At 40.7% G+C, this 25,034-nt stretch overlaps 1 protein-coding gene across 3 annotated transcripts in view; it reads right to left on the bottom strand.

Annotated features, from left to right (window-relative positions):
- LOC122802746 (glycogenin-2-like) overlaps nucleotides 1-25,034 on the bottom strand; it is a 1,303,570-nt gene that overhangs the window by 327,855 nt on the left and 950,681 nt on the right. The window lies entirely within an intron of this gene.

Consider the following 25,034-nt stretch of genomic DNA (forward strand, 5'->3'; position numbering starts at 1 on the left):
ATCAAGTGGCAAGCACATCCAGAAGGGAAAAAGGATTAGGGGAGGAGGAAGGGAGCAAACACTGAAACAACCAAACTGCTGACATCTACTGTTCTGGTAAGATTTTGCAGAACTGTGCTATGCCCTTCCATATCACTGTGGAAGTATTCTTTACAATAGGAAGAGTACAATAGCTCATCAAGATGATTAGGAAGAGGAAAGGCAAGCAGCCCTCAAAGCTATGAAGAATGGCCCAGGCAAAGCCAGCTCTGGCCCTAGAAATAGCAGCCAATGTATAGCACTTGGTAAAGTAGCTGACGCAAGAGCAGAATTAGTATCCAAACCCTTAAAGCACCAGAAAAGGCTACGGCCCTAGTAGAATGAGCCTTAACAGGAGGAAAGCTCTTCCCATGAAAGGAAGAAAAAGGAATGGCTTTAGATATCCAAGAAGAAATGGTTTGCTTGGAGACGGCCAAACCTAAAGACCTAGGATGAAAAACAAAGCTGCTTGGATTTACAAATAGCTTTAGTTTTATCCAAATATCTAAATAGCTATTTTTTTTTTTATTTATTTTACATTCGTTTACCAGGAAAGTCTGACTGGAGCAAGGTCCATTTACAACAGAGGCCTGGGAAGAAAAGCTCCATAACATAATGGTACAAATACAACAAATGACAAATTTATGTACAGAGGCATATATACAATCAGAGCTCCATGTCTTCATATGGCAACACAATCCACGAATGACAGCAAATTTCTATACAGTGGCATATATACAGTCTAGGAGATTTTACATACCTTAGTTTGATTTGAGCAAGCTTGGTATATAGATAGCAAAACTTTGAATTCCCTATTGGTAGTACAAAGCATAAACACAAAGGAATGGAATCTGGAAAATAATGCTATTCAGGAGATCATAGCATGAGAAATAGTTTGCAGGATAGTAGTTCTGATGGGGAATACAGAAAAGCTGAGGTAAGCAGAGATGAGGTGTGGCAAGTTAGGAGGAGAGCAGAAAAGATTTTATGTGATACAGAACAGAACCATAATTGCAAGAGGTGTGACGTTTGGGATTTCTTGAAAAGTGAGATGGGATGGTGCAGAGGAGATACTTTGGGGGAGGTTATTCCATTCCCTAGCAATGGTGTGGGAGAACAGACTTTTCCCTGCAGTGTTATTGGCTTTGGTTATGTAGAGCATGGTTTTGTTGGGTGAGCGTAGAGGGCAATTTGCAGAATATTGCTACTTCATAAGTTGGTTTAAGGCTGGGGTTTTCAGAGGGTTCCTTATGTTGAAGGTGAGGACTAATTGGTGATAGCCGAGGGAGTTCTAACCACTGTAGTTGCTTCAGGGCAAGACAGTGATGACTTCTAAAAGTGGAGTTGTTAGCGAATTTTGCAATTGTATTGAAACAAGTTTGTTTAGGTCTGTTTTCATGAAATGAATTAGGATTGGTGATGTATACATTAGGGTAGACAAGAGGTGGGTTTGGGCTAAGGAGAGTCTAGCTTGGTTCGACAGGAACTGCTTGTGTTTGTATAGGGTTATTAGTTTCTTATGTACCTTTGTGATGGTTTGTGAGATATGGATATTAAAGTTTAGATTGCCGTCTATTTCAACCCCGAGCAACTTGGTGTAAGGGGAAGGGGAGATTCTGGTCCCGTTTTTGGAGGTGACAGTGAAGGTAGGAGGTGTGGATTTGGATTCATTGGGGGTAAAAAGAAGTAATATGGTCTTGCTGGGGTTTAGAATGAGTTGGATACCGGTACTCCATTGTTCCACGGAGCAGAAGGATTCTTGGGTGAGCTTTTGAAGAGTGGTTATGGATAGGGCTGAGCAGATTAGGGTGGAGCCGTCTGCATACTGTATAAGTGATGCATGCAGGGTGGAAGTATGTAGTTTGTTAGCGAAAATGGTGAATAGTAGAGGACACAGTATTGATACTTGTGGGAAGCCTATAGTAGTTGGTAATAGAGGAGATGGTGTACTTTGCCAAATCATGGATTTTTTTCTGTCGGAGAGATAGCTTCTAAACCATGAAGTAGTAGAGGAGGATAAGGATGAGATCGACAGTGTCTAAGAGTAGGTTGTGGGAGACCATATCAAATGCTTTTGACACATCTAGGAATATGGCCGAGATGACTGTTTCTTAGATGGTTAATCTGATTGGTAAAGAAGTAGAGCAGTGGCTGTGCTATGGTTTGGGCAGAAACCATGCTGTGTGGGGAGGGTAGGTTTTGTGAGGATAAGAAGTGCATTATCTGGGTGTGAATACATTTCTCCAAAAGCTTGGAAAGGGGGGACAAGATGGCAAAATTGGCCGGTAGTTTGATAGTTCATAGGAGTTTCCGCCTTTGTGAAGGGGAATTATATGTGACACTTTACATAGATAAGGTAGGTAGGTTTCTTGTACAGAGCAGTTTATAAGAATCGAGACAAGGTAGGCTAGTGATTCTGCAGCTAATTTTAGAAAATTTGTGGGTAAACCATCTGCTTCGAGTGTGGTGGGTTTTAGTTGAGAGAGTAGCTTTCTAACTGAAGAGGTTGGTACATGTGAGAGTGTGAAGGTGGGTATATTAGTTTGTTCTACAGTTGGGGTGGATTTAGTGTTCTTGTTGGATAGATAGTGCGAGGACAGATTCTGTGAAGTGATTGTTGAATTCTGAAGCTATGCTATCAGAATTGTTCTTGGGAGATGGGGTGGTGACTTTGCCCAGTTTTAGAAGGGTATTGATGGCCTGGCCAGAACATTTGGGGGTTTCTGGAGTGCTTGTTTTGGATGTCCAAGAAGTAGTTCTTTTTATCTACTTTTGTTTGGGTTTTGGCCTTATTTCGTAGTTCTTGATATTTGTCTGCCTTGGATAGTGTTATTTTCCAGGCATGGTCTCTGGCTTTTATTAAAGCTTTTGTTGTCCTACTTCGCTATGGGGCATAGTTAACTTTAGTCCTGAGTTTCCTGATGCAAGCTAGCATATTTAGTACATTCATAAAAGTAGTATTAAAAAAAATCAACTGCCTGGTCTAAAGGTAGAGTTTTTAGTGGATTCCAGTCCTGTTGCTAGATCATACTGTTAAGAGTTTGTGGATTGACATTGTGCTCATCCCTAGTCTCCTTGAATAGCATGGGTATTTTTACCTGTTTACGAAGGAGGAATGTGGGGCAGTGGTCACGCAGTGCATCAGGTAAAGCAGCCTACATGATAATTTTTTGGGGGGATATTAACTAGCGTCCAATCTAAAATGGAGGTTCTATTGGATTTTTGTGTCTACTCTGGTGGGTTCTTGGATTAGTTGTGAGAATCCAAATAAGTTAATATGGTTTGAGGGGTTGTTGGAGTTGCAGGCTAGCCAGTCTAAGTTCAGGTCGCCTAGCAGGATGGTTTCTTGGGGTAGTTTGTTTGTGGCCCATTGTAGGATCTATTATAGGCGAGTTATTTGCTGGAGGAATACAACTACAGAGGATGATTCTCTGTTTTTAAGGGACATAACGAAGCCTAATGTGTCTGCATTCTGGAATTTTGGAAGTGGAGTTTTTAGTAGTTGGAGGTAGAGTGTATTTTTAAATAAGATTGCAATTCCACCTCCCTTTTTGGTACCTCTATCTTGCCTTAGGATGTTATAGCCTGGGGGAAGAACTTCTTCATTGTGTGAGACAGGGTTTTAGCCAGGTCTCTGTAATGGTTAGTATGTCTGGGGAGTAGTGGGATATGAATGCGTGAAAGTCATGTAGTTTGTTGGATATGCTACATGTGTTTATACTGATAAGTAGGCCTGACTTGTGTTTCTGTGATAAGATTGGGTTGCTTGGACCTGGGTTGGGGTGCATGTCCCCCGAGATCAGTAGCCATTTCCTAGGAATAATGAGTTTTATGGCATAGGCTATATCTATGTGTTTTTTTTGGGTATTGTTAACCTTTTGTGAGGTGGTATGGTTGCTGTTTTGTGTACATAGAGTAATGAGTTAAATAGTGTGAAGCATATTACTATATTTGTGTGAGGTTGTGTGGGTGTGTGTGTTATGTGGTAGGCAGTATTTGTTGGCATGTTAGAGTGCATGGATGTGGTGTAAGCTAGAGTGGTGAGAGTTAGTAGTAGTCCTAGCATGCCTTGCATGGTGTGTGGGTGGGGTATAGAGAGGAGATTGTTGTGAGGTGGAAGGTGTGGAGTGGACGTGGGAATGGGTCTGATGACTGAGGGATGGTAATGGGCTGTTGTGGGGGGTGGGGATATATGGGCTATAAGAGTAAGAGGTACTGGGGATTGGTGGGATATGGGGGCAGGGAAGGGCCATCAGTAACAGCACGAGACTGACTGAGCAAGAAGGTAGCTTAGCCTAAAGACAAGGTAAGGTAAGATTCAATAATTAATCTGTGGTTAGCTTCCCTAGGAGGGAGTGGGGAAGTTGGAACTATAGAATGGGGAGTATGCTTGAACTAAAAATTCCACCCAGCTATGGTAAGAAGGGTGGATTAGTAGAGTATGTTCCTACAGAGTGGCCAACTTCATTAAAGCTCTACAAGTTAGAAGATGAATGGAGCTCAATGCAGCTGTGCTCACCTCACACACAGTCACAAAGTAAGACAAAATTGTTAAAACAAATTCAATGACATTCACCTAATTAATTCTACTGGAAGGATTGTGCGTACAATTTGAGAATTCCCAGGGCTGATTTCAGCCTTGGCTAAAAGTTGCTTCAGAACTGGTGGTGGGGGGCACAATCCCAAGGCTAGTGGATGGCCCAAGCAAAAGTGAGCTGACAGCAGACTAAGCAAAGCTCCTCCAGGTTGGGAGTATACTACACTTTCTAGTGTAGATGTCTGAGGTGTCTATGCAAATCCAAGGTGTGAAGAACCTTCTCACTAGCAGATTCCGGAGAAGGGAAAAAATGGCAAATGAATAGACTGATTAAGAGACAACTTATTAACCACACTGTAGGCATAATAGGATTAGTATGAGAAGACACCCTGTCCTTTTGAAAAACTGAGAGAACAGCCATAAGGGCTTGGAGCTCAGACACCCGTCTGGCAGTGGTAAGGGCCAAAAGAACAGTCTTCAAAGAACAATGCAAGGAAACTGAAGCAGAGTCAATTTTACTGAAACAAAATTAAGGTCCCAGGAAGGAGGAACATGCTTCCGACTCCCCCATTTGACTTCTAGATTTAAAGCCAAAGGTAGACCGGCAGAAACAGCTGAATGGTGAACCTTAATAGAGTATGTCAAGCCAGCATTGAGCAATTCACACAAGAGAACCTAAGGAACCATCTACTGTAAGCAGATCCAGGTTACAAGAAAGCCACCAGACAGAAAATCTCTTCCCATTTAGACAAATGTTCTAGTAGTGGGATTCCTGGCCTTCTGCAGTACCCAAAGTACATCCTCAGAAAAAAGGTGCCTGAAAGGGATCAAAACCCCATCACCCACAGTGTCCGTTGAAGAGTGTTCGGTGGGGAAGGATGAAATACTCCTGGGTCTTGTGCGAGTAGATTCACTCTGAGGTAACTTGTGGTTGCCCTTGGCTAAATGCAAAAGAGGGAACCAATGCCGTCTGGGTCAAAAGGGAGTAACCAGCAAGATTTTAGGAGCATCCTGTTTTATCCTGAACAGGACCTTTGGAATGAGAGGGAGGGGAGGGATAAAGAAACATCCCTTTCCAAGAGAGCGTCCACCTCCTGGGTCAGAGGACATGGTGTTCAGAGGGGAAGCAAATAGATCTACCTGAGGAGTACCCCATTGGTGGATAATGTCCAGAAACATCCCTGTGAAGCATCCACCAGTGGGATTCTGTTATGGACATGCTCAGGGATTCTGCCATTATGTTCTGATCGGAGGGACTATAAACTGCCTGAACGGTCACCTGATACTGGACAGCTACAGCCCAACCTCCTAAACAGCTAGTCTGCAGAGGAGAGAAGACCCTGTTCTACCCTTTGCTTATTGATGTACCACATCACTGTGGTATCATCCGTCAATTCTGAGAGGCTCCAGACGGGAGAGAAAAATGAAAAGTCTGAAGAGCCAGAAGAGCTCATCTCCGACACTGATGTGGTCTTTCTTTTGTCAGACACCCTGAAGACCCTACACTTTCAGAGGACCAAAGAGGCCACCCAATCACATGTCTGACACATCTGTGAAGAGTTCATTAGAGGGGACTGGAGGTTGAAAAGGAAGCCCTGGGTGGAGGGACAACGGCTGAATTCACCAATGAAGTCAAACTTGAGACATGGAAGGAGGACTAGAAAATATAAAGTACAAGAATTCTGAAACCAAACTGACTTCAGAAACCACCAGAGTTTTCTCATATAGAGCTTGGCCACAGGAAGCATAGGAATGGTGGAATGTTGGAAGCCATGTAACCCAAAGCCCATAGAAACGCTCTGTCTATGACTGAAGCCAAAGGAAGAACGGATTGAAAGAAATCAATTGGTGTTAAAGCCTTGAGAAGGTAGGGATGCCAGAATTGAAAGTCTGGAGCCTGTACCCTAGAAAAACATGATCCTAAGGAGGAGTCAGGAATGATTTCTGGAAATTTACAAAAAACCCATGCTTTGCAGGAAAGAAATAGCAAAGTGAAGATGCTGAAGTAAAATTGAGAAGAGGCTTGAATGAGGTCATCCAGGTAAGGAAATATCTGTATTCCCCCCTCAACTTGCAGAAAGCAATCACAGGACCTAGGCATTTAGTGAACCACCTCGGGGCAGTACAAAGACCAAGGGACAAAGTACAGAACTGAAAATGCCAAGAAGCAGAAAATTTCCATAAAGGGGATGAATAAGAATTAAAAGTTATGTACTTACCATAACTTGGCATCGGTGTTGTCCATTTTCATTCTTCCTCACAAATGGGTCTAGGATCCAATCCTCAGAAGAGACTCAGCCGCATTTACAAGACTTTGGATCCAAATCTTGAGCTCCTCCTTCTACCCATAATTTATTATTTTATTTTACATTTGTTGACCGGGCTAGTCTAACTGGATACATGTCCATTTTCAGTAGAAGCCCGGGAAGATAAACTCCACTATAATCTACATATATGAGACAGACAAAAAGTACAAAAAAACAATCTAAAATACATAAACTTGAAAATATCCTTCAAGTTGATTTATACAGAAACTAAATTCTACTGTGGATGCATACAATGTTTAGCAAGGCAAAAATACAGTAATGTTACCATGAGAAAGTCTTAGATAATTTACAAAGAGGGGAGTGAGGATGAATTTACTAAATTCAGCAAGGTGGGTCAGTGGAGGAGAGATGTAGAAAAAGGTAATACTGGGGGGGGTTAGTCTGGGTTAGTACATTGACAGCCATTGTAATTTTAGTTGAATTTTTAGTTGTTTTTTTTAAAGAGTGGTAATGATGAGAGAGATGTCAGTTTACTGGGAAGCTTGTTCCAGATCTTCCCCACTGAGTTTGAGAAAAGAGAGAGTTATTTGCCTTATTGTGGGATTTCTGAATGGTTACCAGTAGTTTATTTGCAGATCGAAGGGTAGTAAGGTTTGTGTAGGGGGAGATGAGGTTTTTGAGAATAGAAGTATTAGTAGGTTGGTATAGAATATTATGGGCAACGGAGAGTTGTTGAAATTCTAACTGGTTATTTAGTTCTAGCCAACCTAGAAGTTTTAGATTTAGACAGTGATGAGTTCTAAATGGGGACCCTGTAGCAAACCTGGCAATATTGTTATAAGAAGTGATCAATTTGTTTAGGTTGCTTTTGGAAAGATTAGTAAAAATAGGTGAGGCATAGAGGAGGGTGGAGATCAGATGGGTCTGAGCAATAGTAGCTCTAGCATCTGGGGTGAGAAAGGGTTTTATCCTATACCAGGATCCAAGTTTTCTGTTTACAGTTTTAACAGTAGCATTAATATGCGAGTCTAAGTTGAGGTTATCAATTATTATGCCTAAGAGTTTGGTAGTTGGGTCAGGAGCTATGATTGTGCCACTGATGGATGTAAATAAGAAATGTATTGGGGTGGATTTTATAGTAGGAGTGAAGAGTAGTAGTTTGTTTTTTTGGCGTTTAGGAGTAGACGACATTGTTGGAACCAGTTTTCTACTAGGTTAAATACTGTTTGGGTGATGGAGTGCAGTTCAGATGAGGTTTAAGCTTTACAAATCAAAGTGGAGTCATCTGCATATTGTATGCAGGTGGGTAGAGGTAATATAGTGGAAAGGTAGTTAATGAATATGGAGAAAAGTAGGGGTCCCAGGATCAATCCTTGAGGGACACCAAGGGTAATAGGGAGATGTTTGGATAGATTGTTGTCCCAAAGGACAGCCTGCTGTCTATTGTCCAAGTAGGACTTGAACCATTGTAGAGCTTGTGTCAAAAGTGAGAATGAATTTAGTGTGTTGAGAAGTATTTGATGGTTATAAAAAGCTTTAGATAGGTCAATAAATAGTGCACAGTAGAGCATTTATTGTTACGATGTTTATTTATACAGTCTGTAAAGGATAGGAGGGCAGTGGTGGTACTATTTGATGGTCTAAAACCATGTTGACAGTCAGTTAGTAGATTATTTTGGAGGATGTGGTCAAGAAATTGTTGATGTATGCATTTTTCCATGATTTTGGAAAGTGGTGATAGCAGGTCTATAGTTGGAGAGTTCAGTTGAGTTACCACCCTTGTGAAGTGGGATTATGCGAGAGATTTTCCACAGTGAAGGGATGTAGCTTTTAGTTATAGTTCTATTGATTAGGACAGAAATGGGATAGGCAAGAACTTTTGCAGCAGTTTGAAGGAATTCAGGTGGTAGAAGATCAACTGAGGGTAAGTTTATTAAGTAGAGTATAGATGCGGGTTGTAGGAATAGGTTTTAGGTGAAAGGTAGATTGTAGGGATGTTAGGGAGGATGAGGGGGTAGAGTTAACAGGTGGTAAGGTGTTGGCTAGAGATTGGACAGTTTCTGAAAAAAATGTACTGAAAGCATCAGCTATCTGGATGGGAGAGTTTGGAGAGAGACCAGATGGGGTTGGTGTTTTGGAGTGGCCTGGATGTAATAGTTTACTTATGCCTGACCAGAAGGTTTTGGGTTGACTTTGGTGCTTTTTTTTTTGGAGTTTTAAGAAAGTTTTTTTTATCCTGAACTATTAATTTTTTGGTGGCATTTCTAAGCTGTCTAAAGAACTGCTGATAGATTGTGTCTTAAGCCATGCTTTGCTTCCAATTCTTGTAGTTTGTCAGGGGGCATGGAATTCAAGAATTTGTAGGAATGTGGAGTTAAAATAGGATACTGTTTCATCAAGTGGTAGGTGCCTTAAAGGTGACCAGTCACAGGATTGAAGTTCAGTTTGAAAGGCTATGGGGTCAAAGTGCTTTTTGTTGCGGGTGATTTTAAAGGGAGTTTGATTTGGGATAAAGGATTTTTGTCTAGATAAATAGGTAAGTGAGTGGTTACTAATATCGTCGGGAAGGATACCAACTTTGTAAGAGAGGGGGTGTTTGTTAATTAGGATCCAATCTAGTATACTTTTTGCCGCTGGGTTTATGGATTCTGGTGGGGGTGGTAGTTTGGGAGAAGCCATAGAGGTTTATATGGGCTGTAGGTTTAAGAGTGGCATACTGCCTGACCCAAGCAGTTTGGAGAAAAGGATACAAAACAGATGGTCAGACATTCTATACTATTTTGTTCTGTGAAGATAAAAATGCAATTACTTGTGGACGTCAAGAAGGTGCAGCATAATGCTGAATTCCATCCCAACTCCTCAGCTCAAGTTTGCTGCCTGCTATGTTATATGAGACAGAAGCAAGAGATTAGGCTCCAACAGGAATATGAGGGGTCCTGTAACATCCAAAGTCCCTTCTAGGACTGTTATGGCTGGGGGAAGGTGAGGAAGAATGAAAATGGAAAACAGATGGCAAGTTATGGTAAGTATATCACTTCTAAAACTGATCGTTTTTTTCACTCTTCCTCATGAATGGATCAGAGTCCCCAGCTATGCAACTCCCAAGAGGCCCTCAAGGAAGGACATACCAGTACCAGAGCGCTGTCTAACCAAAGGAAGCGCTGTTTCTGGAGACTGTCTCATTTGTAATGTGTAACAAAGGTGCGAGACTTTGGTAACATCTATATGGCAGCCACTTGGTCAAAGGATGTTCTTGAAGAAAAGGCAGATGAAGTAGGCATAGATCTAGTTTGAATGCATGCTTTAGGATGAGTCAACTGCAAACCTTTGAAAATAAATGTGTGAAACAATCAGTAATCCATCTGGCTAGAGTAATTTTGCATACTGCCTGACCCGAGCAGTTTGGAGAAAAGGATACAAAACAGATGGTCAGACTTTCTATACTATTTTGTTCTGTGAAGATAAAAATGCAATTACTTGTGGAAGTCAAGAAGTTGCAGCATATGCTCATTAGTAAAGTTTGAAAAAACAAGGAAATGTACAGACTGGTTAATGTTAGTCTCCATGCCCACTTCATGCAAAAAGGAAGGGTTGGTTCAGACACACCCTATCCTTATGGAAAATAATGCAAGGAGGCCTAGCCGAGAAGGCCTGGAGTTCAGAAATTCTTTTTGCAGAAGTGATCGCTACCAAAGAGATAGTTTCCAAGAAAGAAACTTCATATTGCATTTGTCCACTGGTTCAAAGGATTTGAGTTAATCCATGAAGGACCACCATCAAATCCCAAAGACAGGGATCCTTTATTCGAGGTCTTAGGAAAATTTCCTTCATGAAAGCTTTACAAAATCTGGAAGATTTCAAAGTGTTTTGTTTTCAGCACAGCAGTTGGATATTGCCACTAACTGAAGTTTAATACAAAATCTAGCCCCTTCCTTAAAGAGTAGTGAAAAAATGAATAACCATCTTTCCAATGAAATGCCCCCCTCACCCCAATTGGGAAGCATCCACGACCACTGTCTACTGGGAGTGGAACAGCGAATGGTCCCATCCAGAAAGAAGTCATCTGACTGGATCAACCAGCAAACAGGTTTGCAAATTGGGGAGAATTTTATAGGAAATGTGAGGCTGGTAAAGAATTGACCACTGAACCACCAGTGTCCACTGAAGGATTTGCATAAAGAATCTTGCTAAAACTAGAATGGCAGCTGACACTGACCCAAGAGGTTGTAACTAGTTTCACTTGAGGGGGACAGATGAGACAGTAGGCCTCGCACCTAGAGTCTTAGTATCCATGGTTCCTATAAATTCCAGAGTCTATACAGCAGTCAGCTTTGACTTAGCAATATTTAGTGTAATGCCTAATGAGTTGGTGATTTGAAGCAAGTAATCCCTGACTTGTAGAAGTGGATGCATGGTTGGGGCAGTGAGAAGCCAATCGTCAAGATAGGGAAACACCTGGAATCCCTTTGAGTCACAGGTGAGCTGCCATGACTGTCATGCATTTGATGAACACCTGGGGGGGGGGGGGGGTGTTGAATCCAAAATGCAGTGCTATAAAATTGGTAGTGATTGGTTCCAAACAGATAGCTCAGGCATCTCCTGTAGTGCATGTCTATTTTTGAAGTGTAGTATGCATCCTGGAGCTCTACAGAGCACATCAAACCATCCTTGTGCAGAAGCAGGATGGTCTGAACTATAACCATTTGGAAGTTTGACTTCTATAAAGTTCCAAATCTTATCTGTTCAGGTGAGACCTCCTGGATGACTTTTGTAGCAGCTTTTGAATTTCTTGAGCTACGTATTCCCTGATTATACACCCATAGGAATTTCTTCCTTTGAACAAGAGATAGAAGGGAAAAGGATATGTAGTAACCTCTGGATGATTTTTTAGCACGCATACATTATTGTACTTGTCCATGCGCAAGGAAAAATGACCCCTGACTGCCTCCAGAATTGGACAGTTGGGAAATGCTTCAGGAGTGCTGGTAAAAAAGTCACAGAAGGAATCAGTGAAGCCCTGATTTTGTGGACACCATCTGCCTCTGGGGTGACATCTACCAATGAAATCTCTTCTGTCACAGGAGGAAATGCCCCACGGGAGGGGATTGAAAAGGTCCCCTAGATTTCCGAAACCCCATTTCTTCCCACTTTGCTGGCTCCTAGAGAATGTTTGAGGGACAGAAAACTTAAATCCAATGGCAGACAGGATCTTTCCCTCATGCTTGCTGTGGGCATCTTTCACTGATGGACTGATCAAGGAGGAGCCAGAGAGGGCTAAACAAAAAAATTGCCTTGAAGGGTTCCTCGAAGTTGCATAGCCTCATCCAGGCATGTCTCCTAATGGCCATACCTGAACTGGCTGCTTGTGAGATCCTCCACTGTGTGGGAGAGATCAGCCTCAATGATGAATTGACAGTAGTGGAAAGAATAGCCAACTGATGAGAAACCTTTTTGAGATCCTCCACAGACTGATTCGGTGAGAGTTTGAAACCTCCCTGATCAAAGATCAAATCTCAGAGATTAAAATCGCGCTAGTTAATTTATTAACCTCAGTGTGAATGGAGCTGAGGCATAGATGTGCTTTCCAAATTTGTCCATTGCTCTGAATTCTGTTCAGTGGACAGACAGGAGCACTGCTCCATTAGTTACTCCTTAGTGGCGGCTGCCAGAAATGTGGCAGCAATTGGGGTACCCTTACTTCATTGAGGTTTGTCTGAGGTGGAACCAAGAATTTATCCGGGTGTTTGGGGATGGGTTTGAAAGTGTCCAGTTCTTTCCAAGCCTGGAAGAAAACTAAAGTTCTTCCATTGGAGGGGGGAATCACCCAAGATGTAGAGGGGCCAGCCCTGTAAGCCTCCAGCAACACTGCCTCCTCAAAAGGTGGTGCTTGGGAAAACCAACCACCCTTTTGTCTGGGGATTTCCACAATGTCCCCAAACGACAAACGGGTGATGACTAAGGGAATGCTTTTCCCATCAAAATCAGTGTCTTCCGAGAGACTCCATAGTGGTGTCTGTGCCGCCTCTTGCACATTTTCTTCTGAGGTACCTCTGGGGGGAATCCCTCTGGAGAACGAGTGTGGAGGCTTCCTGGAGCAGAGATTATGGACTCAGAGCTTGGACCTGATATGGGGCAAGGAGTAGGCTCCATGATGATGAGACAGCTCTCTATGCAAACAGAAGGCCCTTTATACTACCCAAAAGGCTCACTGACCCAGGGACACCTCTCATCCCTCCTCAGAACAGAGGACGAGAGGTTGGGGCCAACCTTGGATCAGAGTCCTCCAGAGAGAACTGTACCAGAGTTGTCAAGAGCCAAGACACCAAGGGGAAGGGATGGATATGACAATGTAGGAGCTGAACCAAACCCCTTGGACCCGGCACTGACTTCCCAGATCAGATACCCACTCACAATAGACTGAATTGGAGCAGAGTTGCCCAGGGGGACCGCCAGAGTTGAGAAAGGGAGCTTCCTTGGATCAGACGCAGACTCTCTATGGAATCTTGAATCCTGAGACTCAGACCAAAGGTCTGATCAAAGGAGGAGACAGTATTGGTTTTACAGGTCACTAATGGATCTGAGGGGACAGAGCTGGCAGGACCTCATCTGGATCTGAGCCCTGACAAATCTCTGCATCATTCTGTCCATATCTGCCTCTGTCAAGCTCCTAGAAAATCTGGATGAAGCTGAGGAAGCAAATCTAAAAGGTTACCTTGGGTTTTAAAACCACTGAGATGGCAGAGCTGGAGAAAATAGCTTTAATGTAAGCATTGGTGACCAGATCCTAGCCATTGGATCTGATGGACTGGGATCCAAGTGATTGGATCAGACAGCCATGATTACTACGAGGCTTGTGGATCCAAGATAGGTGCCATGATCTTCACATCCAAATGGGTTGGGATCCCAAGTGTGTTCAAGAAACTCAGATGAGTCCCTTGGAGACTTCTGATGGCTCTTGGAATCCTTGGAGCTTTGAGAAGTTTTAGGTTTTGTGCCCCAGAAGTAGGAGTTGCTAGAAGCAAGCCTTTGATAATAAGTGTGTCAAACACCCCTAGGATTAAATGTGGTGCATATCTCACAGGTGGATTTCAGATGGTCAGGCCCCAAGGCAATAGACGCTTCTTGTGGGAATCTGAACTGGGGATCTTATGCCCACAAGTGCCCTTCTTAAATCCGGTGGGTTGCTCTTTTGGACATTACCAAAAAACGCAATTAGATCAGACTGTACTGTCAAAATAGAAACTCTAGAGGGTAGAGTTACACTAATAGCAGAAAAATAGTTACAAACTTCACTAATTTTAAACATTTTTTTTAATACATTTAAATATATGTATATACAAGTAAAAAGGAAAAGGAGTGCAGAGTAGGCATAAGCAGGAAGGCAAACAGTATATAAAAGAAAAACCCTAGTGTCAGCGATAAGCTAGTTAAAAGGAAAAGATTAGGAACAGTAAATGTAATACTAAGACAAATCTCTAATTTTCAAGGAAAACCGTGAAAGTTTACTCACATCAAGACTTGGATCTAGCCCATCACAATGTCAACAAATGAGATCTGAGAAGTTGAGGGTGGAATAGAGCATTACTGCTAGAGTGAGGAGCTGGAGATTCAAAGCCTTGTAAATGTGGCAGAGATGGATCCAAGTATTGGATGCTAGACCCATTCATGAGGAAAAATGAAAAGGACATCAGATTTTGTAGACTTCCAAGATGGCTGCACAATGGCAGAGCTAAAGTTAAGCTGTTCCTCAATGTTAAAAACTCAGGCCAGTAGACTTGTGTTTATATGCTAACACAGAAACGGGTTAGGAGATAATGTTATCTGAAAGCATTAAGGGGTTTTTCCCAGCTGGAAGAGCTATAAAGGCAAGACAACATCAGTTAGCACATAGCACAACCTGCACCATGCATCTTGGCATGTATAACCTTTCTTTTAGGTTAACTCAAGACTGAGTGAAGTTGTCAGTTTGAGACATCTGTTCCTATTAGGAGGGTAAAACTTTGAAAATGTACACAGTTCTGTGGGTTAGTATTAATAGGTTTTAGTGGGGTATTGTTTTTTTTTGTGTGAGGGCTTTCAATAAAACAAAGTCTTGTAAGATGGGACACGCAAATGGATATGACAAGAAGCTATATACAAGTTCAACCTGCTAGAGTACGTATGTAACAAAAGATAGAATTTGGACATTTAACAAAAAAAAAGGTGTTATACATAAAAGGTGGGAATATTTTTTTTTAATACAATACTTTCCTTAATGTCTTTAAATGCCGATGGTCTTGGATAAATACAAAAAAATAGTGAACTATATCAAAAAATGTAGAGTGTAAACAGCTATGTTAGAGGAGATGCACTTGGAAAGAACTAATCTTGTGAATTTGATGAAGAAAGGTTTTCAGGATGGTTAGTCAGCTGAATATCTGGGACAAAGGAAAAGAGGAGTACTTGTATTAATTGCAAAAGGATCTCCAGCAGTGATAGGATAAAAAAGATAGAGCTGTAATGCCAAGGGGCTACTGGCAAGGGATGAGGATTACACTGGCATGTATTTATATTCCACCTAAGCTGCTATAATGGAGCTTAAGAAAATTCTGAGAAATAATCCATTTTCCACAAGAAATATTACTTTAGGTTTGGGACTGGAATTTGATTCCAGCAATGGAGATGCATCTGGGACCCAGAAGGGAAAGTACAACAAAGTAGGGTAGATTGAAGAAATTTATGAAAATATTTTGCATGGAAGATGTGAATTCAGTAATGGGGAATATGTAAATTCACACCGAACTCCTACGATATAAAAACTGGGCTAGGCTACACAGAATTTACATTTTGCAGGAACATGTGGATTCACTTGAAGGTCTTGATAAGCACTCAATAACTATTTCAGATTATGTTCCAATAACTGAAATAAAAACGCAGGCTAATTAAATAAAAATGAGACACTGGCACTTTCCTATCTGTTGAAGGGAAAGGAATTTAAGGAATGGGTAGTGGAGATTATTCAGGAGCTATTAGAGAGGATAATTGCTTTTGAAAATATAGCTAGGGAGTGGGATAGAACTGGAGGAGTTTAAAAATACGGTGAAAATAAAAGGGAGCTATGGTTAAGTAACAGGAATTATTTAGAGGGACAGACAAATGTTAAAGTACTGCAGAATATGGGGAATATCGCAGAAGAGAATCAACTGCAGAATGCTAAGCAGAAAATAAGGGATTACCTCGATAATATAAGAGTTTAGACTGCTGTTAAGCAACTGTGTTTTGATAACACTACAGCACCAACGTTGAGCACAATGACTCAGGCAACAAAGTAGAAAAGGGCCTATAACAAGGTAACAAGAGATCCTGTAGAGGTATTAGAAATATTTTGGAAATTCTATGGAAGTCTGTATAAAGGAGAAACATAGAAATCAAGAGATACAAATTGAAATGTTTATGGAAGAATTAAATATGCCAAGGTTAGAGGTAGATGAGGCTCAATTACTAATGGTTAGGATAGGAGGAGGAGAGGAGAAAAAATGTGATGTATAACCACTCTACAAGAAAATCCCCAGGAATAGATGGTATTCCTGTGGAAGTTTAGAAGTTAAGAGGGGGGAAAAAACTGAAAGACCTGGAAGGTTTTGTTTAATAGTAAGATAAGTACCAACATCCTGGAAGAAAATGCTGGTAGCTGTAAATAGCTAAACAGGGTAAAGATCCAGCTTCATACAGGCACATTTCAATATTAAACCGTGAATATTAAGTGTTCATGTCTATAATGGCAAAAGTAATGCCAAAACTGACAAATATGGATCAATGTAGTTTTGTGGAGGGAAGGCAAACATTTGACATTAACAAAATACTTATGATCCAGAGGGAAGCAGAATGTAGGAAAATGCCATTGTCGTGAGTCTTGATGCAGAGAAAGCATTTGAGAGAGTAAGCTGGGACTAAGCAGGGCACTGGAAGTATTTGCATGTTCTGAAACAAAATATAAGGTTGATTAGAAGGATACGAGAGAGAGGAATATTCAAGTGGGTAGGTTCCTCTGATAATTTCTGCTTAAGCGAAGAAACCAGGCAGGGGTGTCCTCTTTTCCCTTTATTTGCATTATATTTAGAACAAATGGGAAAGAAAATAACAGACTCAAATTTAAGGATATAATTTGAAAGTAGTCAATTAAAGCTGGCTGGAAAGACATTACAGTGCTGTGGAACATTGAGAGTTTCAAATCTTTTCTGGATAAAAAAATGAATGAAGCTAAAACAAAGGCAACAGCCGTAAATTATGTTCCCACATATGAATTGGTTCAGCAATATCCATATTTATGGGGACATTATAAAATGAAGTATTTTGGAGTTTGGATTAAAAGTGATTCTGGTGTGGCAGCTAAGGATATGTGGGAAAAGACTAAGATAACACATAAACCGAGAAAATGGATGCTTGGTTATATGGATATGGGTAGTAAGATACAAGCAGTTAAAATGGTTAGTCCCATTAGTGTTGCACACCAGTGAGGCATATTTCTATCAACCAGAGGACAAGTTGTGGACAGCAAGAGCTGAAGGACTATCTGGGAGGAGAAGACTGCAAGAGTCAAGTAGGATATGCTGATTCTTCCAGTAGGACAAGGACCCGATTTAAAGAGGTATTTCAGAGCTGTACAGTTAAGGCTCCTTCCTATACATATCACAAGCAGAAAAACTATAATTCTAAGTGGAAATGGATGATGAAACAGGGGAAGCTCAAGAAACGAGAAAAGAGTGGTATTTTGGATGCAGGCCTTTAAGAACAGTAAAGATGTAATATTCTGTATGATTAAAGTAGCAGAAAGTATCCTAAGAACCAAGCCAACACGGGAATTCTGCCGATAGGGATAAATGCAATAAGGGATATAGACAATAGGCAAGAGGGGGCTAGAATTTATTGTAGAAAACTGGCAAAGGAACCATGTATTGGGAGCAAATAACTAGAGAGGGAAAGCAGATACAATAGGAAGATGCTAAGAATTTATTTGAACTGCAGGTTGAAGATTGGCTATACTGATACCAGTCTTTGAAGGGGAAGGCAAAGGAAAAATCAGGGGATCCTAAACAAAACACCAGCACTAGTAGAGTTTTTAGTAGAATCTAGAACAGAGGTTGCTGTTAAAAAATGGAATTAGAGTATATAAAATATTGCATAACTCAGAGAAAGTTAGAAAAGATTGGGAAGAGACTGGAAAAGCAATTCACAAACAATGGAGGATACAAGTGTTTCCAAAATATGCAACAAAATCTAGAAGGCTTGGGATTTTTGCTTGGAACCTTTACAGACATTTTTATACCCCAAATATACTAGAGACATTTTCCTTGGGTAGACTGCAAATGTTGGAGGTGTGATGGGGAAAATGCAATTGGGAACATTTTCTGGGAGTGCAGCAAGTTGATAGACTAAGGAGTCCCTACAAGATGCACCAGAGATGCTGGGTGGGCAGATTGGTGTGATAAGGGAGATTTTTCTCAGCTATGATATTTAGGAATTGCCTAGACAAGGTAAGGCCTTGCTATGTCTAATTATGGTGGCTGCTGAAAGAGCAATTACTAGAAAAAGAAAATCAAAGTCTAAACCAGCTGCACTGGAAGTAGTGAATATAGTAAGAAAAAACTGGACTGGAGATCTTTAGAAAAAGGTAGGAGCAAATTACATGAAAAATGGGAATTGTGGGAACAATACATACAGGGGAGGAATCAGGTTTAAAAGAAGGCAGAACTTAAATTAGTTACGCAATGTTTGACTGAAAATAATTGGGTAGATCATAAGTGATCTACAAGGTTTGCAAGAGGGAGGGTGTCAGCATGGTTTGTGATGTAAAATGTTTGCAACTAGGATTGCGTTGGTGTGGATGTGTGATTGTCTAGGGTCGCAAGTCATGGTTTAATAAAGATATTTGTTTAAAAAGGGCAGGAATTGAATAATTCCTGTAATGTTGCTTAGATTATGATACACAGCAAAACAAGTGAAGCATGTTTGTAAATATGAACTTAATACAGTTTGATTGCTTTTATATAAATGTAAAATTTGCCTACATCACAAGCAATAATTTAATAAAGGTGTTTAATGTTTTACTCTGGCATGTAAATATACACGTGACTAGTACAAAAAGTAGTCCAGTGTGGGCAACCCTGCCTCATGCCCATTTTTCAGATATGCAGCTTTTAAAGATGCCCCACTAGTGCAAACTGGAATTGTTGTATCGCAATTTACATTTAAACATTCAGTGGATATAAAAAGTGTACACACCACTGTTAAAATGCCAGGTTTTTGTGATATAAATACACGAGACCACAATAAATCATTTCAAAACTTTCCCCACCTTGAATTGTACAGGTTATAGGTCACATTAAATTGTGAAAAAAACAAATCTGTTAGGGGGAAAAACTATAAAAAACATAAGCTGTGTGCATAAGTGTGCACACCCTTAAACTAATACTTTGAAGCATATTTTGATTTACAGGATTCAGTCTTCTTGGGTACACACTTGCCAGAGACTCTGATTAACCTCAAATAAAGTTCAGCTGTCAGAGTAGGATTTTCCTGGCATTTACTCAGTTGCTTGCTACAGCAAGCACCATGGTTCTCAAGAGAGATTACAAAGCAGAGACTTATTGTCGAAAGGTATCAGTCAGGAGAAGAGTACAAAAAAATTTCTACAGCACTGGATATACCATGGAACACATTGGAGACCATCAAAAAGTGGAGAAAATATGGGACAACAGTGACATTTCAAAGAACTGGAAGTCCCTACAAAATTGATGAAAAGACAAGGCAAAAACTGGTCAGGGAGTCTGCCAAGAGACCTACAGCAAGACTGAAGGAAGTACAGGAATTTCTGGCAAGTACTGGTTGGGTACTACATGTACCAACAATCTCGCGTATTCTCCATATGTCTGGACTATGGCGTAGGGTTGCAAGACGGAAGCCTTTTCTTACACAGAAAAACATCCATTCCCGGCTAAAATTTGCAAAATACATCAAGTCTCCAAAAAGCATGTGGGAAAATGTGCTATGGTCTGATGAGACCAAGGTTGAACTTTTTGGCCACAATTCCTAAAGGTACATTTGGCTCAAAAACACTTTGCATCACCAAAAGAACACCATTCCCACAGTGAAGCAGGTCGCTGGCATTATCATACTTTGGGGTAGCTTTTCTTCAGCTGGAACTGGGGCTTTAGGCAAGGTGGAGGGAATTATGAACAGTTCTAAATATCACTCATTTTTGGCCCAAAACCTTCAGACATCTGCAAGAAAGGTGAGGATGAAGAGGAATTTCACCTTTTCAACATGACAATGACCCCAAGCATGCATCCAAATCAACAAAAGAATGGCTTCACCAGAAGGAAATTAATGTTTGGAATGGCCCAGCCAGAGCCCAGACCTAAAAAGAAAAGAAAAACTATGGAGTGATCTGAAGAGGGCTGTGCACAAGAAATGCACTCGGAATCTGACAGATTTGGACTGCTTTTGCAAGGATGAGTGGGCAAATATTGCCAAGTCAAGATATGTCATGCTGAGAGATTCCTATCCAAGGCTGAATGTTGTAATCAAGTCAAAAGGTGCTTGAAAGTATTAGTTTAAGGATGTGCACACTTACACAAAGAGCTTATTGTACGTTTTTTATTTTATATTTTTTCAACTGAATTGTACAGGTTATACATCATATTAAAGGTGGGAAAAATTTTGAAATGCTTTATTGTGGTATCTTTTTTTACATCACAAAAAATTGGCATTTTACCAGGGGTGTACACAATTTTTATATCCGCTGTAAATGACTGAGCCAATACCTTCTGGATAAACCACCAGTCACTTTTTTTGTTTTAAAAGTTCAAAAACTGGTGTAGCACTGGAATTCTGCTGTCAAGCTTTTGTTTTGAATATCTAAACAATCTGATCAGGTCCAAGCTGCCTGTTCTGAGAGTTTTGAAACCTTGTTGACATAAGAATGTTAAGTTAAGAATATTAGTTGGTCCATTGGCCAGGATTTTTGCAAATAATTTTGTTTCTATTTGTAACAGAGAATCCAGAGGGAATTTTTTTAAATATGTTACTAAAATTCTTCAGACGTTCTGTAAAGAGGTTCTTATATTCTTTAAAAATGCCACGGGTAAAACCATCTAGCCCTGGGGCTTTCCCAGAGGTTAGCTTATCAATGGCTATAGATATGTTAGTCTCCATTGTTTTATTTAGCTGGTTTATCTCATTTAAAGTTAATCGCTTCATGTTTAAAAAGGACAAATCCAGGGGATTGTAGTAGCATCCTGAGTACTGTTTGAATTAGTGGACTATACTCATGAGCCAATACAAACATCTAACACTACACAAAGATTAATGTTTCCTTAAAATGTCCTGGGGGGGGGGGGGGGGGACAGCCCTAGAGTGGTAGCGACGGTCTAAAGGAGAAGCGGCTATTGTGGTTTTGAATTAGTTTAACGTTTGTCTGTCCAGCATATTAAATCAAGAAAAAAGTAGACCAGGCTACCTGATGGTAGAGTGCAGTGATTGGGTCTATTGTGTTAAAACCTCATTCTGTCAAACCTTGAATGGCAGTAAGACCAAGTGCATATTCCTTGCAGTATAACAAGAGTACATTTATTATCCTACAACTCATCATCCTCTTCTGAAATCAGCTCCAATTATAACAAATGAGGAAAAAACATGTTGTACCCCAAAGAAGGGGTGCCTTCTTTATTTCTTGGTGTGAAAGCGTAATAACCAAGTCACAAAAACTATATCTATACATGCAAATCCTAGAACTGGTGGCCAGTCACCAGAGTCCATCTACTGTTTCCTGAAAGTGACTTGCTTGTGTAAGCTAAAAGAATGACAGTTTACTGAAATGCCTCTCATGGACTAGCAAAGTACTGCCAAAAATAACTCATTATAATGGCCTAGGCACATATGTCCCGAACACGAGGCTGGAGGAATATAGGTTTAGTAGGAATATGAAGGAATATAGGTTTTTATTATCAACACTATATAGTATAGACTCCAAAAACATATTATAGGGTCATCTTTCATCAGAAAAAGAAACTTGTAGCTTGAGTACATAAAGAAATCTCGACATGGCTGCTGTCGACTCATGCAAGCTTAACCAGCTGCTACTTGTATCTATGTTAATGACACCATCCCAAGAGGCAGAGAGTTTCCTCCGCTGTGGTTTCAATCTCTGGATTGCAAACATCCATATGTTTAGATTGCTTTACAGAATTACCCAAGACCATGGTGAAGGACTGTTGCAGACTGATATCCCCAGAGCCACTCTTCTGTACATCCCCTGTAGCTGCACACTTGCACAATCTAGCTGCTTTCTGGTCTTTGGTGAGGGGAAGGGGTGGAAGGATTCACTTTTCTTAACATTAAATGAATTGACACTACCCCCATCGCCTACTTCTATAGACTTTAGATCTGTCAGGGAGACCATGGATTGTTCGGCTTCCTCCACAGATGAGTATTTGTTTCTCATTTAGAGATTAATACACGTTGTGCAGCATAGATAACTGTTCCAAAGAAGTGGTATTCTCTGTGATACATACCTATCCCTCTAGTATGTTTTGTTAATTTTGCAAGAGAGCTTAAGGTTTCTTCAGCAGATGTTTATGATACAGTTTGACTTGCAAATGGCTAACAGACCTGACAGGACACTGCCTACTGAGGCTCTAACATGACTGGCAGAGGTCCCCTCCCAATAGCATGTATATCAGGAGAGAAGTCAGAGTCAGTCTGCAGACTTTCCATGACTTTGGCCCTTGACTTTTTTTTTTTTTTTTTGGCGACAGCATCATGGTTATTCCACTTCTGACAAATGTTTGATTAAGTATATATACTCAGTGATAGTCTGGATGAGTGCTGAGTACAGTGGAACAATGATTCTGAATTTGGATACCGTACCTTTAGACATACTGCATACATGGTTATCAAAAGAACACTTCATTGTCAACATAAGTTCCCAGATCTCCATCAGGTTCAGTTTCTATGGGGGTGCTGTCAGTGTTACAGCTACATGGAAGTCATACTTGCCAAAGATAAGATTACACATTTCTTGGCATTCAGTTTTAGTCCATGGTTTTGTCACCAACTAAATGTCTACAGTAGGTCATCTTGCTAGACCCTGGTGCTATCTGGGGATATCATTTAACCATGTTTGCAGACATCTGCAAACTTTGTCAGGCACAACCTTAACACTACTTTTGACCTCCAAAAAATAAATGCAAGAGTGTGGCCCAAGGACTGAACCATGAAGAACTCCACTGATGACAGGTGAGTAAGTAGAGTCACCCACCCTTACCCTCAAGGGTTCTATTTGTGAACCAATTTACTATTCATTATGACAGACAATGGTCAACATTTAGCTGACAGTTTAAGATTCCAATTACTTTAAAAAAAATCAACTGGGTTACAGAAGTAGAACCTGTTCTTGAACCCAAACTGGGTTGTCGAATTGTCTGTAGAATACCAATATCCCTGTTTACTTCCATAATGATCTTGTGATAGCTTTACAGATGAGCCTAATCAGGCTTATGGGGCTATTGTACAGTTCCATTGAAGCCTCACCTTTGTGCAAGGGAAATGATTACTGCGGTTCTCTATTATTCTGGCACAAAGTGTGTGTGTGTGTGTGTGTGTGTGTGTGTGTGTGTGTGTGTGTGTGTGTGTGCGTGTGGGGTTAAGTCAAATTTCAGGCAAATAAGTACACAGCCTGGTATGTCCTGATGAAAATATAAAATCCCATAGGAAAATAAATCTCAGTGCTAGCATTAATTTCTGAGGAATGGACACAGCGAACTACATTGTGCCAAGTACATGCCTTCATAATTATGTTGCATAAATCTCACTTTTCAGGGGGGTTGACATTTCATGTGCAATCCTCTGAGCAGGATTATAAATGCACCTCATGCATTCTCAATGCAAAAAGCCTCAAAAATAGCTTTGTGCCAGATGAATGGAAGACAGCACCAATCATTCCCTTACACAAAAGTGGGGCTTCAATGGAACTGGTTACTTACAAACAAGCGTCATCTGCAATTTCTATGAAAAGGAACATTATCGAAGTAATAAATAGGAATATAGGTAATTTACAGACTCTTGATCCAACCCAATTTGGATTCATCAAGGGCAAGTCTTGCCTTCCTTAACCCAGAAAAGGGTCACTGAGGCAATGGCTGAGGGCAATCATTAAAAGCAGCATACATGTTCCTCTCAAAGATGTTTGACATCCCACATTCTGGACTTGTACATAAACACTCCCAGCTAAATGTTGACCACTGTGTACTTCAGAGAATAGTAAACTGCTTCACAAACAGAACCCAAAAGTAAGGCTAGGTGGCTTTACCTACTGTAAAAAGACCTGTCACTAGTGGTGCTCCCCACAGCTTAGTCCTTTGGCAAAGCGCAGAGATCTTACTTGTTTGTTAATCCTAACACTACACATTACATTAAAAACACTAACCAGCAGTACCACTACATAAAAAGGACAAGCCACCACCACAAAACATGCACAATTAATCTATCCCCTTGGCTAACCCAAATTCCCAAATATTTGCATATTCACAACTACTAGAACACAGGTCTTGCACATCTTTACAACCACTTTCAATTATCCTAATACTCCTATTTACCAGCACTGTAAATTCAACTATATGTGATTAACTCAAATGAGCATTCACTCATTCATGCATTCCCTTTGCATGCACCCTTAAACCTTTCTCCAAATGTGTATTCTACCTTTTGATGCACAATCCCTCCCACAAATCCTTGGGGAGCCAGAAAAGGGGACATCACATGTGGGCAGTTTTCTTTTTGTTTAATCCAAACAGCAGCATCTTGGAGAGAGGAGAGTTGTTCTGTCTCAAGGCTGAGCATATAACAATTCTAGACATAACACCACACCCTGATGCTTATGAAAACTACAACTATACCACTCCCTCTTCTCTACACAGTTGTGGAAAACTCAGTTACCAACAAAACATATCTCAGTTGTTGTAAAACCTATAATCATGTCCCCAACCAACAAGAGAGCTGGCACTGGTCACTTAATCCTACTCCCAACCACTTGGCCAGCACGTCCAGTGAGAGAACCCCTCGTCCTGAACTACAATCACCTGGGTCAGTCAGCTTCCTAATCCTTTGCATCACACAGCTATTTAATATAGTGTCAGCCTCTTGGGAAAACAAATTTAATAGACAATTCTGATAAC

The sequence above is a fragment of the Protopterus annectens genome, chromosome 5.part0 (assembly GCF_019279795.1).
Source record: "Protopterus annectens isolate FY-2018-M chromosome 5.part0, PAN1.0, whole genome shotgun sequence".
In the NCBI taxonomy this organism is placed as follows: Eukaryota; Metazoa; Chordata; order Ceratodontiformes; family Protopteridae; genus Protopterus; species Protopterus annectens.